The sequence below is a fragment of the Salmo salar genome, chromosome ssa14 (assembly GCF_905237065.1).
Source record: "Salmo salar chromosome ssa14, Ssal_v3.1, whole genome shotgun sequence".
Classification (NCBI taxonomy): domain Eukaryota; kingdom Metazoa; phylum Chordata; class Actinopteri; order Salmoniformes; family Salmonidae; genus Salmo; species Salmo salar.
Genome location: NC_059455.1, coordinates 50,616,054 through 50,628,353, shown reverse-complemented (window position 1 = coordinate 50,628,353; position 12,300 = coordinate 50,616,054). Strand labels below are relative to the sequence as shown.

The following is a 12,300-nucleotide window of genomic DNA, read 5'->3' as shown; positions in this document are numbered from 1 at the left end:
TTCTTGGGGACCTTCAATGCTGCAGAAATGTTTTGGTACCCTTCCCCAGATCTCTGCCTCGACACAATCCTGTCTCGGAGCTCTACAGACAATTCCTTCGACCTCATGGCTTGGTTTTTACTCTGACATGCACTGTCAACTGTGGAACCTTATATAGACAGGTGTGTGCCTTTCCAAATCATGTCCAATCAATTGAATTTAACACAGGTGGACTCCAAGTTGTATAAACATCTCAAGGATGATCAATGGAAACAGGATGCACCTGAGCTCAATTTCAAGTCTCATAATAAAGGGTCTGAATACTTAATATTTCTGTTTATTTAAGAAATTTGCTAAAATGTATAACCTGTTTTCTCTTTGTCATTATGGGGTATTGTGATGTCATTATGGGGTATTGTGATGTCATTATGGGGTATTGTGATGTCATCATGCGGTATTGTGATGTCATCATGCGGTATTGTCTGTAGATTGATGAGGATTTTATTTAATCCATTCTAGAATAAGGCTGTAATGTAAGAAAATGTGTAAAAAGTGAAGGGGTCTGAATACTTTCAGAATGCTCTGTACATCCACTATGACAAGCTCATTGTCCTCCTTCCCAAAAGAATGGGAGGAGTGAGATAGCCAAGCTCCCGGGTCAGTAGCTTCAACCCACCATCACACACACTGACATACACTAACACACACACACACTGACATGCACACACTGACACACACACTGACACACACACTGACACACACACACTAACACACACTGACACACACACACTGACACACACACACTGACATACACACACACACACACACACTGACACACACACTACCAAGTGCCTTATTGACTGACTCTATTGACTGACTCTATATGAGCTGCTATAGACCACCAAGTGTAGACTGTCTCTATCAGGAGAATATGACCTGCTATAGACCACAAAGTGTAGACTGTCTCTATCAGGAGACCAAGTGTAGACTGTCTCTATGAGGAGAATATGAGCTGCTATAGACCACCAAGTGTAGACTGTCTCTATGAGGAGAATATGAGCTGCTATAGACCACCAAGTGTAGACTGTCTCTATCAAGAGAATATGACCTGCTATAGGCCACAAAGTGTAGACTGTCTCTATCAGGAGACCAAGTGTAGACTGTCTCTATGAGGAGAATATGAGCTGCTATAGACCACCAAGTGTAGGCTGTCTCTATCAGGAGACCAAGTGTAGACTGTCTCTATCAGGAGAATATGAGCTGTTATTGACCTGAACATTGATTGGTTAGCAACTAGCTGTCGTCTCAAACGTAGTCTCTCCAGAGCAGCTGCTTCCCCACTTTCAAAATTGGTACGACTTTTTTTTTTTTTTTACTCGGAAAAATGATCCTGAATGATAATTTGTCAGTTTCAATGATTTAATTTTGTTTTGAGCTGGTTTGTTTTAAAAAAAAAATTTTTTTGAGATAATAATTGTAATAATCATCTGAAGATGAATGGTTTTGTCTGCTGTGTTGGTTCAGTACAGTTAGAAGACAATACTGGCGTTTAAAAAAATAAATAAATGACAAAGCACCTGCAAAGAAAATGTCTTTATCTATTTTGACGTGCTGTTAACATTTGTGTCGTTGTTTCATGTTCGATTCACTCAGGGTGTTGTTACATAGCATTTATGCGGCATGGCACCAAAACTAAATTCATTGTAATTTCCCTTTGCCTGTCAACCGTGATGAAGCACGTCTGAATCTGGCTTCTCTGTAGTCCAGACTGACTCTACGTCAGTCTACGTCCTTCCACCAGCTCACCGAAGGTTGTACCTTAGCAGGAAAACGTAAATTCGTAGCCCCCACAAAAAGTAGATATTGATAAATAATCAATTAAGTGATTTAAGTCTGTGAAATTATTTTCCACCATTCTGCATTTTTTTAAATGTTTTTTTACCATCTATTTTTTCCCAACATCAATGGGTTTAAATCACGTTGTTAAAAATGTTTTTAATTACGTTACTGAAGTAACATTCAAAAAGAAGAATTTCCTTAATAATCCTGTTTTTTTTACATGGACACATCTGTAATCAGGCTACCTGCACAGCGAACATGTTATTTTTTGAGAAGCATGTTTTTAATTCAGAAAACTACTTGTGAAAAGCATACATTCAGCTATTTCCCGAACACACACGGTTATCTCTCTCTCCGTCTGGTGCTGACACATGCTCAGATCGAACACACTTCATGGATCGCCCATTTTTAAGGTGTTTACATGACCTAATCGTTAGAAATATTGCTCAGAGAAATCAGGTGTTTTAATCATGCTTTATGCTTACTTAGATTTTCACCGTACGCCGATTTTAAATAAGCACAGTAAGGTGTTTACATGACTATTGCCATAATCACTTTTTAATATGAAATGATTAGTGTGTTTTATATATTTTTTTATATGGAATCATGTAGTAACCAAAAAATTGTTAAACAGAAGACAGCCCTATTTGGTAAAATACCAAGTTCATATTATGGCAAGAACAGCCTCAAATAAGCAAAGAGAAACGACAGTCCATCATTACTTTAAGACATGAAGGTCAGTCAATGTGGAAAATTTCAAGAACTTCGAACATTTCTTTCAAGTGCAGTCGCAAGTTACCAGCCTCAGAAATTGCAGCCCAAATAAATGCTTCACAGAGTTCAAGTAACAGACACATCTCAACATCAACTTTTCAGAGGAGACTGTGAATCAGGCCTTCATGGTTGAATTGTTGCAAAGAAACCACTACTAAAGGACACCAATAATAAGAAGAGACTTGCTTGGGCCAAGAAACACGAGCAATGGACATTAGACCGGTGGAAATCTGTCCTTTGGTCTGATGAGTCCAAATGTGAGATTTTTGGTTCCAACCGCTGTGTCTTTGTGAGATGCAGAGTAGGTGAACGGATGATCTCTGCATATGTCGTTCCCACCGTGAAGCATGGAGGAGGAGGTGTGATGGTGTGGTGGTGCTTTGCTGGTGACACTCAGTGATTTATTTAGAATTCAATGCACACCTAACCAGCATGGCTACCACAGAATTCTTCAGCGATACGCCATCCCATCTGGTTTGCACTTAGTGGGACTATCATTTGTTTTTCAACAAGACAATGACCCAACACACCTCCAGGCTGTGTAAGGGCTATTTGACCAAGAAGGAGAGTGATGGAGTGCTGTATCAGATGACCTGGCCTCCACAATCACCAGATCTCAACTCAATTGAGATGGTTTGGGATGAGTTGGACTGCAAAGTGAAGGAAAAGCAGCCAACAAGTGCTCAGCATATGTGGGAACTCCTTCAAAACAGTTGGATAAGCATTCCAGGTGAAGCTGGTTGAGAGAATGAGTATATGTGTCCAAACCTTTGACTGGTACTGTATATGCAATATTTTTTTCTTTGAGTCACATGGTTAGTAGGATTTCAGACCTGTCAATTCATTATTTTCAGGGAAAGGAGTAGATTAGTAATGTCATAAACACTTTTTCAGTAATTTATTGTTGCAAAGAAAAATTGTTGTGTTCATAAATATAGTTTCCCCACAAGCTTTTGCACACACACACACACACACACACACACACACACACACACACACACACACACACACACACACACACTTTCAGACAGTCAGAAGCCCATTGCCATGGCAACAATGGTACAGGTACTGGGACAAAACAGGGAAGGAGGGATTATCAACTAATCAATTATAAGAAACATGACCACTAGTGTGTAACATGTTAGAACAGTGAATATTACACTGGAATTATATCTCCCTCTCTTTCTCTCCCCCTCTTTCTCTCTCCCCTCTCTATTTCTCTCCCCCCCTCTTTCTCTCCCCCTCTTTCTCTCTCTCTCTCTTTCTCTCTCCCCCTCTTTCTCTCCCTCTTCTCTATTTCTCTCCCCCCTCTTTCTCTCCCCCTCTCTATTTCTCTCTCCACCTCTTTCTCTCTCCACCTCTTTCTCTCTCCCCCTCTTTCTCTCCCCCCTCTCTATTTCTCTCCCCCTCTTTCTCTCCCCCCTCTTTCTCTCCCCCTCTTTCTCTTTCTCTCTCCATCTATTTCTCTCCCTCTCTTTCTCTCTCCCCCTCTTTCCCCCTCTTTTTCACTCCCCCTCTTTCTCTCTCCCCCTCTTTCTCTCCCCCCCTCTTTCTCTCCCCCTCTTTCTCTCTCCCCCTCTTTCTCTCTCTCCCTCTTTCTCTCCCCCTCTATTTCTCTCCCCCAATTTCTCTCTCCCCCTCTTTTTCACTCCCTCTATTTCTCTCCCCCTCTTTCTCTCTCCCTCTCTATTTCTCTCCCTCTCTATTTATCTCCCCCTCTTTCTCTCCCCCCTCTTTCTCTCCCTCTCTATTTCTCTCCCCTCTCTCTCTCCCCCTCTTTTTCACTCCCCCTCTTTTTCACTCCCGCTCTTTTTGCTCCCCCTCTTTTTCGCTCCCCCTCTTTCTCTCCCTCTATTTCGCTCTCCCTCTATTTCTCTCCCCCTATTTCTCTCCCCCCTCTTTCTCTCCCTCTATTTCTCTCCCCCTCTTTCTCTCTCCCCTCTATTTCTCACCCCCTCTATTTCACTCCCCCTCTTTCTCTCCCCCTCTTTCTCTCCCTCTATTTCTCTCCCCCTCTTTCTCTCTCTCCCTCTATTTCTCTCCCCCTCTTTCTCTCCCTCTATTTCTCTCCCCCTCTTTCTCTCTCCCCCTCTATTTCTCTCCCTCTCTAGGAGGAGGAGTGGGGATGGAGACGGAGGAGGAGGAGTGGTGAGGGGGAGACTGTGAGGGAGGAGATGGTGAGGGAGACAGAGGAGGAGGAGTGGTGAGGGATAGAAAGTGTGTGGGAATGTGTATGAGGAAATGGACACACACAAGTAATACCCTCAAACAGAACGGTATAATATCAGTTTCCCAGTTTTATTCTCTCTCACCGATCTGTGTGACTTCAGTCTTTATCTCAACCTCTGTTCCCAGGGCAACTGCCTGGAGCCCCACCCTCACCTCCCAGGTCTGGCCACCAGTGGGCTGGATCATGACGTTTAACTGTGGGCCCCCACTGCCGAGAACCCCCGCGGGGCTGCCGAGAACCCCCACGTTTTGATGTGACTGTTGTTGTTCAGGTGATCAAGAAGACAGGTACGACACACAGCTCCTCTGGTTGCTCGAGAGGCACATGAGAAACCGACAGCCCCAGAGGGTGAGAGGAACATATCTCTCTCTCTCTCTGGGGCAGAACGACAGATTTGTACCTTGTCAGCTCCGGGATTCAATCCAGCAACCTTTCGGTTACTAGTCCAACGCTCTAACCACTAGGCTACCCTGCCGCCCCTAATCTCTCTCTCTCCAGTAGCTACAGGGCAATCATCTCTCTCTCTCCAGTAGCTACAGGGCAGTCATCTCTCTCTCTCCAGTAGCTACAGGGCAGTCATCTCTCTCTCTCTCTCTCTCCAGTAGCTACAGTGCAGTAATCTCTCTCTCTCTCTCTCTCTCTCCAGTAGCTACAGGGCAGTAATCTCTCTCTCTCCAGTAGCTACAGGGCAGTAATCTCTCTCTCTCTCCAGTAGCTACAGGGCAGTAATCTCTCTCTCCAGTAGCTACAGTGGAGTAACTCTCTCTCTCTCTCTCTCTCTCTCTCTCTCTCTCTCTCTCTCTCTCTCTCTCTCCAGTAGCTACAGTGCAGTAATCTCTCTCTCTCTCTCTCTCCAGTAGCTACAGGGCAGTAATCTCTCTCTCTCCAGTAGCTACAGGGCAGTAATCTCTCTCTCTCTCTCTCTCTCTCTCTCTCTCTCCAGTAGCTACAGGGCACTAATCTCTCTCTCCAGTAGCTACAGTGCAGTAATCTCTCTCTCTCCAGTAGCTACAGTGCAGTAATCTCTCTCTCTCTCTCTCTCTCCAGTAGCTACAGTGCAGTAATCTCTCTCTCTCTCCAGTAGCTACAGGGCAGTACTCTCTCTCTCTCCAGTAGCTACAGGGCAGTAATCTCTTTCTCTCTCTCCAGTGGCTACAGGGCAGTAATCTCTCTCTCTCTCTCTCTCCAGTAGCTACAGGGCAGTAATCTCTCTCTCTCTCCCTCTCTCTCTCTCTCCAGTAGCTACAGGGCAGTAATCTCTCTCTCTCTCTCCAGTAGCTACAGGGCAGTAATCTCTCTCTCTCTCTCCAGTAGCTACAGGGCAGTAATCTCTCTCTCTCTCTCCAGTAGCTACAGGGCAGTAATCTCTCTCTCTCCAGTAGCTACAGGGCAGTAATCTCTCTCTCTCTCTCTCTCCAGTAGCTACAGTGCAGTAATCTCTCTCTCTCTCTCCAGTAGCTACAGTGCAGTAATCTCTCTCTCTCTCTCTCCAGTAGCTACAGTGCAGTAATCTCTCTCTCTTTCCAGTAGCTACAGTGCAGTAATCTCTCTCTCTCTCTCCAGTAGCTACAGGGCAGTACTCTCTCTCTCTCCAGTAGCTACAGTGCAGTAATCTCTCTCTCTCTCTCTCTCTCTCTCCAGTAGCTACAGTGCAGTAATCCCTCTCTCTCCAGTAGCTACAGTGCAGTAATCTATCTCTCTCTTCAGTAGCTACAGGGCAGTAATCTCTCTCTCTCCAGTAGCTACAGGGCAGTAATCTCTCTCTCTCTCCAGTAGCTACAGTGCAGTAATCTCTCTCTCTCTCCAGTAGCTACAGGGCAGTAATCTCTCTCTTTCTCCAGTAGCTACAGGGCAGTAATCTCTCTCTCCAGTAGCTACAGTGCAGTAATCTCTCTCTCTCTCTCTCCAGTAGCCACAGGGCAGTAATCTCTCTCTCTCTCTCTCTCTCTCTCTCTCTCCAGTAGCTACAGGGCAGTAATCTCTCTCTCTCTCCAGTAGCTACAGGGCAGTAATCTATTTCTCTCTCCAGTAGCTACAGGGCAGTAATCTCTTTCTCTCTCTCCAGTAGCTACAGGGCAGTAATCTCTCTCTCTCTCTCTCCCTCTCCCTCTCTCTCCCTCCCTCCCTCCCTCCCTCCCCGCAGTAGCTAGTCAGTTAAAAACTAATTATTTTTCAATGACGGCCTACTAGGGAACAGTGGGTTAACTGCCTTGTTCAGGGGCAGAACGACAGATTTGTACCTTGTCAGCTCCGGGATTCAATCCAGCAACCTTTCGGTTACTAGTCCAACGCTCTAACCACTAGGCTACCCTGCCGCCCCTAATCTCTCTCTCTCCAGTAGCTACAGGGCAATCATCTCTCTCTCTCCATGAGCTACAGGGCAGTCATCTCTCTCTCTTTCTCCAGTAGCTACAGGGCAGTCATCTCTCTCTCTCTCTCTCTCTCTCTCTCCGGTAGCTACAGTGCAGTAATCTCTCTCTCTCTCTCTCTCCAGTAGCTACAGGGCAGTAATCTCTCTCTCTCCAGTAGCTACAGGGCAGTAATCTCTCTCTCTCTCTCTCTCTCTCTCTCTCTCTCTCTCTCTCTCTCTCCAGTAGCTACAGGGCAGTAATCTCTCTCTCCAGTAGCTACAGTGCAGTAATCTCTCTCTCTCCAGTAGCTACAGTGCAGTAATCTCTCTCTCTCTCTCTCTCTCTCTCCAGTAGCTACAGTGCAGTAATCTCTCTCTTTCTCCAGTAGCTACAGGGCAGTAATCTCTCTCTCTCCAGTAGCTACAGGGCAGTAATCTCTTTCTCTCTCTCCAGTAGCTACAGGGCAGTAATCTCTCTCTCTCTCTCTCTCCAGTAGCTACAGGGCAGTAATCTCTCTCTCTCTCTCCAGTAGCTACAGGGCAGTAATCTCTCTCTCCAGTAGCTACAGTGCAGTAATCTCTCTCTCTCCAGTAGCTACAGTGCAGTAATCTCTCTCTCTCTCTCTCTCTCTCCAGTAGCTACAGTGCAGTAATCTCTCTCTCTCTCCAGTAGCTACAGGGCAGTAATCTCTCTCTCTCCAGTAGCTACAGGGCAGTAATCTCTTTCTCTCTCTCCAGTAGCTACAGGGCAGTAATCTCTCTCTCTCTCTCTCTCCAGTAGCTACAGGGCAGTAATCTCTCTCTCTCTCTCTCCAGTAGCTACAGGGCAGTAATCTCTCTCTCTCTCTCTCTCTCTCTCTCCAGTAGCTACAGGGCAGTAATCTCTCTCTCTCTCTCCAGTAGCTACAGGGCAGTAATCTCTCTCTCTCTCTCTCTCTCTCTCTCTCTCTCTCTCTCTCTCTCAGTAGCTACAGTGCAGTAATCTCTCTCTCTCTCTCTCCAGTAGCTACAGTGCAGTAATCTCTCTCTCTCTCTCTCTCTCCAGTAGCTACAGTGCAGTAATCTCTCTCTCTTTCCAGTAGCTACAGTGCAGTAATCTCTCTCTCTCTCTCCAGTAGCTACAGGGCAGTACTCTCTCTCTCTCCAGTAGCTACAGTGCAGTAATCTCTCTCTCTCTCTCTCTCCAGTAGCTACAGTGCAGTAATCCCTCTCTCTCCAGTAGCTACAGTGCAGTAATCTCTCTCTCTCTTCAGTTGCTACAGGGCAGTAATCTCTCTCTCTCCAGTAGCTACAGGGCAGTAATCTCTCTCTCTCTCCAGTAGCTACAGTGCAGTAATCTCTCTCTCTCTCCAGTAGCTACAGGGCAGTAATCTCTCTCTTTCTCCAGTAGCTACAGGGCAGTAATCTCTCCCTCTCTCCAGTAGCTACAGGGCAGTAATCTCTCTCTCTCCAGTAGCTACAGGGCAGTAATCTCTCTCTCCAGTAGCTACAGGGCAGTAATCTCTCTCTCTCTCTCTCTCTCTCTCTCTCTCTCTCTCTCTCTCTAGTAGCTACAGGGCAGTAATCTATCTTTCTCTCTCTCTCTCTCTAGTAGCTACAGGGCAGTAATCTCTCTCTCCCTCTCTCTCTCTCTAGTAGCTACAGGGCAGTAATCTCTCTCTCTCTCTCTCTAGTAGCTACAGGGCAGTAATCTCTCTCTCTCCAGTAGCTACAGGGCAGTAATCTCTCTCTCTCTCTCCAGTAACTGTTGAGATTGAACATCCTCTTTCTGTCTCTCAGAAACATCATGAGGGTGATGCTGATGAATCGTGGAGCTCTCCAGATTCCTCTGATGAAGAGAACGGAGGGCTAGACCACGTTCAGTGCCACCACTACCTGTCTACTGCCACCATTACCTGTCTACTGCCACCACTACCTGTCTACTGCCACCACTACCTGTCTACTGCCACCACTACCTGTCTACTGCCACCACTACCTGTCTACTGCCACCATTACCTGTCTACTGCCACCACTACCTGTCTACTGCCACCACTACCTGTCTACTGCCACCATTACCTGTCTACTGCCACCACTACCTGTCTACTGCCACCACTACCTGTCTACTGCCACCACTACCTGTCTACTGCCACCATTACCTGTCTACTGCCACCACTACCTGTCTACTGCCACCACTACCTGTCTACTGCCATCACTACCTGTCTACTGCCACCACTACCTGTCTACTGCCACCACTTCCTGTCTACTGCCACCACTTCCTGTCAACTGCCACCAGTTCCTGTCTACTGCCACCACTTCCTGTCAACTGCTAGCCAACCCATCCATGCAGAACACTTGATTTTTTTGATAAGTGGCAACACGTCACTAGTTTTCATATAGCCCCACCCCCCTTTTTATATTCTTCCTGAAACAAGAACAATTAGGAGTTTTTTTCCTCTGTTTTGATGAAGGCTGTCCTGTGTTTGGAAACGGTTTTGTCATTTACTCAGAATCACTCATTACCTTGGGCCCCTAGTGGCTGTATGTGTTCATTACCTTGGGCCAATAGTGGCTCTGTATCTGTTCATTACCTTGGGCCCCTAGTGGCTGTATGTGTTTATTACCTTGGGCCTCTAGTGGCTCTATGTGTTTATCACCTTGGGCCCCTAGTGGCTGTATGTGTTTATTACCTTGGGCCCCTAGTGGCTGTATCTGTTCATTACCTTGGGCCCCTAGTGGCTGTATGTGTTTATTACCTTGGGCCCCTAGTAGCTCTATGTGTTCATTACCTTGGGCCCCTAGTGGCTCTTTGTGTTAATTACCTTGGGCCCCTAGTGGCTCTATGTGTTCATTACCTTGGGCCCCTAGTGGCTGTATGTGTTCATTACCTTGGGCCCCTAGTGTCTCTGTGTGTTCATTACCTTGGGCCCCTAGTGGCTGTATGTGTTCATTACCTTGGGCCCCTAGTGGCTGTATGTGTTCATTACCTTGGGCCCCTAGTGGCTCTATGTGTTTATTACCTTGGGCCCCGAGTGGCTCTGTGTTTATTACCTTGGGCCCCGAGTGGCTCTGTGTTTATTACCTTTGGCCCCTAGTGGCTCTATGTGTTTATTACCTTGGGCCCCTAGTGGCTCTGTGTTTATTACCTTGGGCACCTAGTGGCTCTATGTGTTTATTACCTTGGGCCCCTAGTGGCTCTGTGTTCATTACCTTGGGCCCCTAGTGGCTGTATGTGTTAATTACCTTGGGCGCCTAGTGGCTCTATGTGTTTATTACCTTGGGCCCCTAGTGGCTGTATGTGTTCATTACCTTGGGCCCCTAGTGGCTGTATCTGTGTCTGTTTATTACCTTGGGCCCCTAGTGGCTATATGTGTTTATTACCTTGGGCCCCTAGTGGCTATATGTGTTTATTACCTTGGGCCCCTAGTGGCTCTATGTGTTCATTACCTTGGGCCCCTAGTGGCTCTATGTGTTTATTACCTTGGGCCCCTAGTGGCTCTATGTGTTTATTACCTTGGGCCCCTAGTGGCTGTATGTGTTTATTACCTTGGGCCCCGAGTGGCTCTATGTGTTTATTACCTTGGGCCCCTAGTGGCTGTATGTGTTCATTACCTTGGGCCCCTAGTGGCTCTATGTGTTTATTACCTTGGGCCCCTAGTGGCTGTATCTGTATGTGTTTCACATTTGTCATTTAATAAATATGTTTCTATATTTCATAATTCTTTGACTTTTATTTGTAGGTAAATAATTATTTATTTAATAATTATTAATAACTATAATAGTTGGCCCTGAGTAGACTAATTTGTCATATACAGAATATTATGTATTTATACTATCAGATAATATGCAGTCCACAAGAAACAATAACTGATTAAAGATAATAAATGCATGAGAGAGATAATAAGGTAACCCTTATCAGAACAACACTTCTATATGTTAGATGTGTGTCCTACTGTACCACAATCAATGTATGAACTCAGGTAACCTTCACTTCACCAATGTGAACATTGACATCACTTTTGGAGACTATAGTGGTTGTTCAAGAGATTTTAGTTCAGGCTGAGGCTTGGGACCTTCAGGTTCACACTTCCCCCTTCGTCAAAAACGGGGAAAAAACTTATTTTCAGCTACTCATAATAAATAATTACTAATAAACACTAATATCACTAATAAACACTGATATTACTAATAAACATGGATATTACTAGTAAACACTGATATTACTAGTAAACACTGATATTACTAATAAACACTGATATTACTAATAAACACTGATATTACTAGTAAACACTGATATTACTAGTAAACACATATATTACTAATAAACACTAATATTACTAATAAACACTAGTAAACACTGATATTACTAGTAAACACTGATATTACTAGTAAACACTGATATTACTAATAAACACTGATATTACTAGTAAACACTGATATTACTAGTAAACACTGATATTACTAGTAAACACTAATATTAGTAATAAACACTGATATTACTAATAAACACTAATATTACTAGTAAACACTGATATTACTAATAAACACTGATATTACTAGTATTACAAGTATTACTAGTAAACACTGATATTACTAATAAACACTAATATTACTAGTAAATACTAGTATTACTAGTAAACACTGATATTACTAGTAAACACTGATATTACTAATAAACACTGATATTACTAGTATTACAAGTATTACTAGTAAACACTGATATTACTAGTAAACACTATTACTAGTAAACACTGATATTACTAGTAAATACTAGTATTACTAGTAAACACTGATATACTAGTAAACACTGATATTACTAGTAAACACTAATATGACTAGTATTACTAGTAAACACTGATATTACTAATAAACACTAATATCACTAGTAAACACTGATATTACTAATAAACACTACTATTACTAGTAAATACTAGTATTACTAGTAAACACTGATATTACTAGTAAACACTGATATTACTAATAAACACTGATATTACTAGTATTACAAGTATTACTAGTAAACACTGATATTACTAATAAACACTGATATTACTAGTAAACACTATTACTAATAAACACTTATATTACTAATAAACACTGGTATTACTAGTAAACACTGATATTACTAGTAAACACTGATATTACTAGTAAA

General features: G+C 43.8%; 1 protein-coding gene across 1 annotated transcript in view; it reads left to right on the top strand.

Annotated features, from left to right (window-relative positions):
- Window positions 1–4,730: 4,730 nt before the first annotated feature.
- The window catches only part of LOC106592495 (guanine nucleotide-binding protein G(s) subunit alpha), an 88,145-nt gene continuing 80,575 nt past the window's right edge, over window positions 4,731–12,300 (top strand). Inside the window, exon 1 of the mRNA XM_045694526.1 lies at window positions 4,731–5,109. The gene's annotated coding sequence lies outside the window, so the exon portion shown is untranslated. The remainder of the gene's footprint in view (window positions 5,110–12,300) is intronic.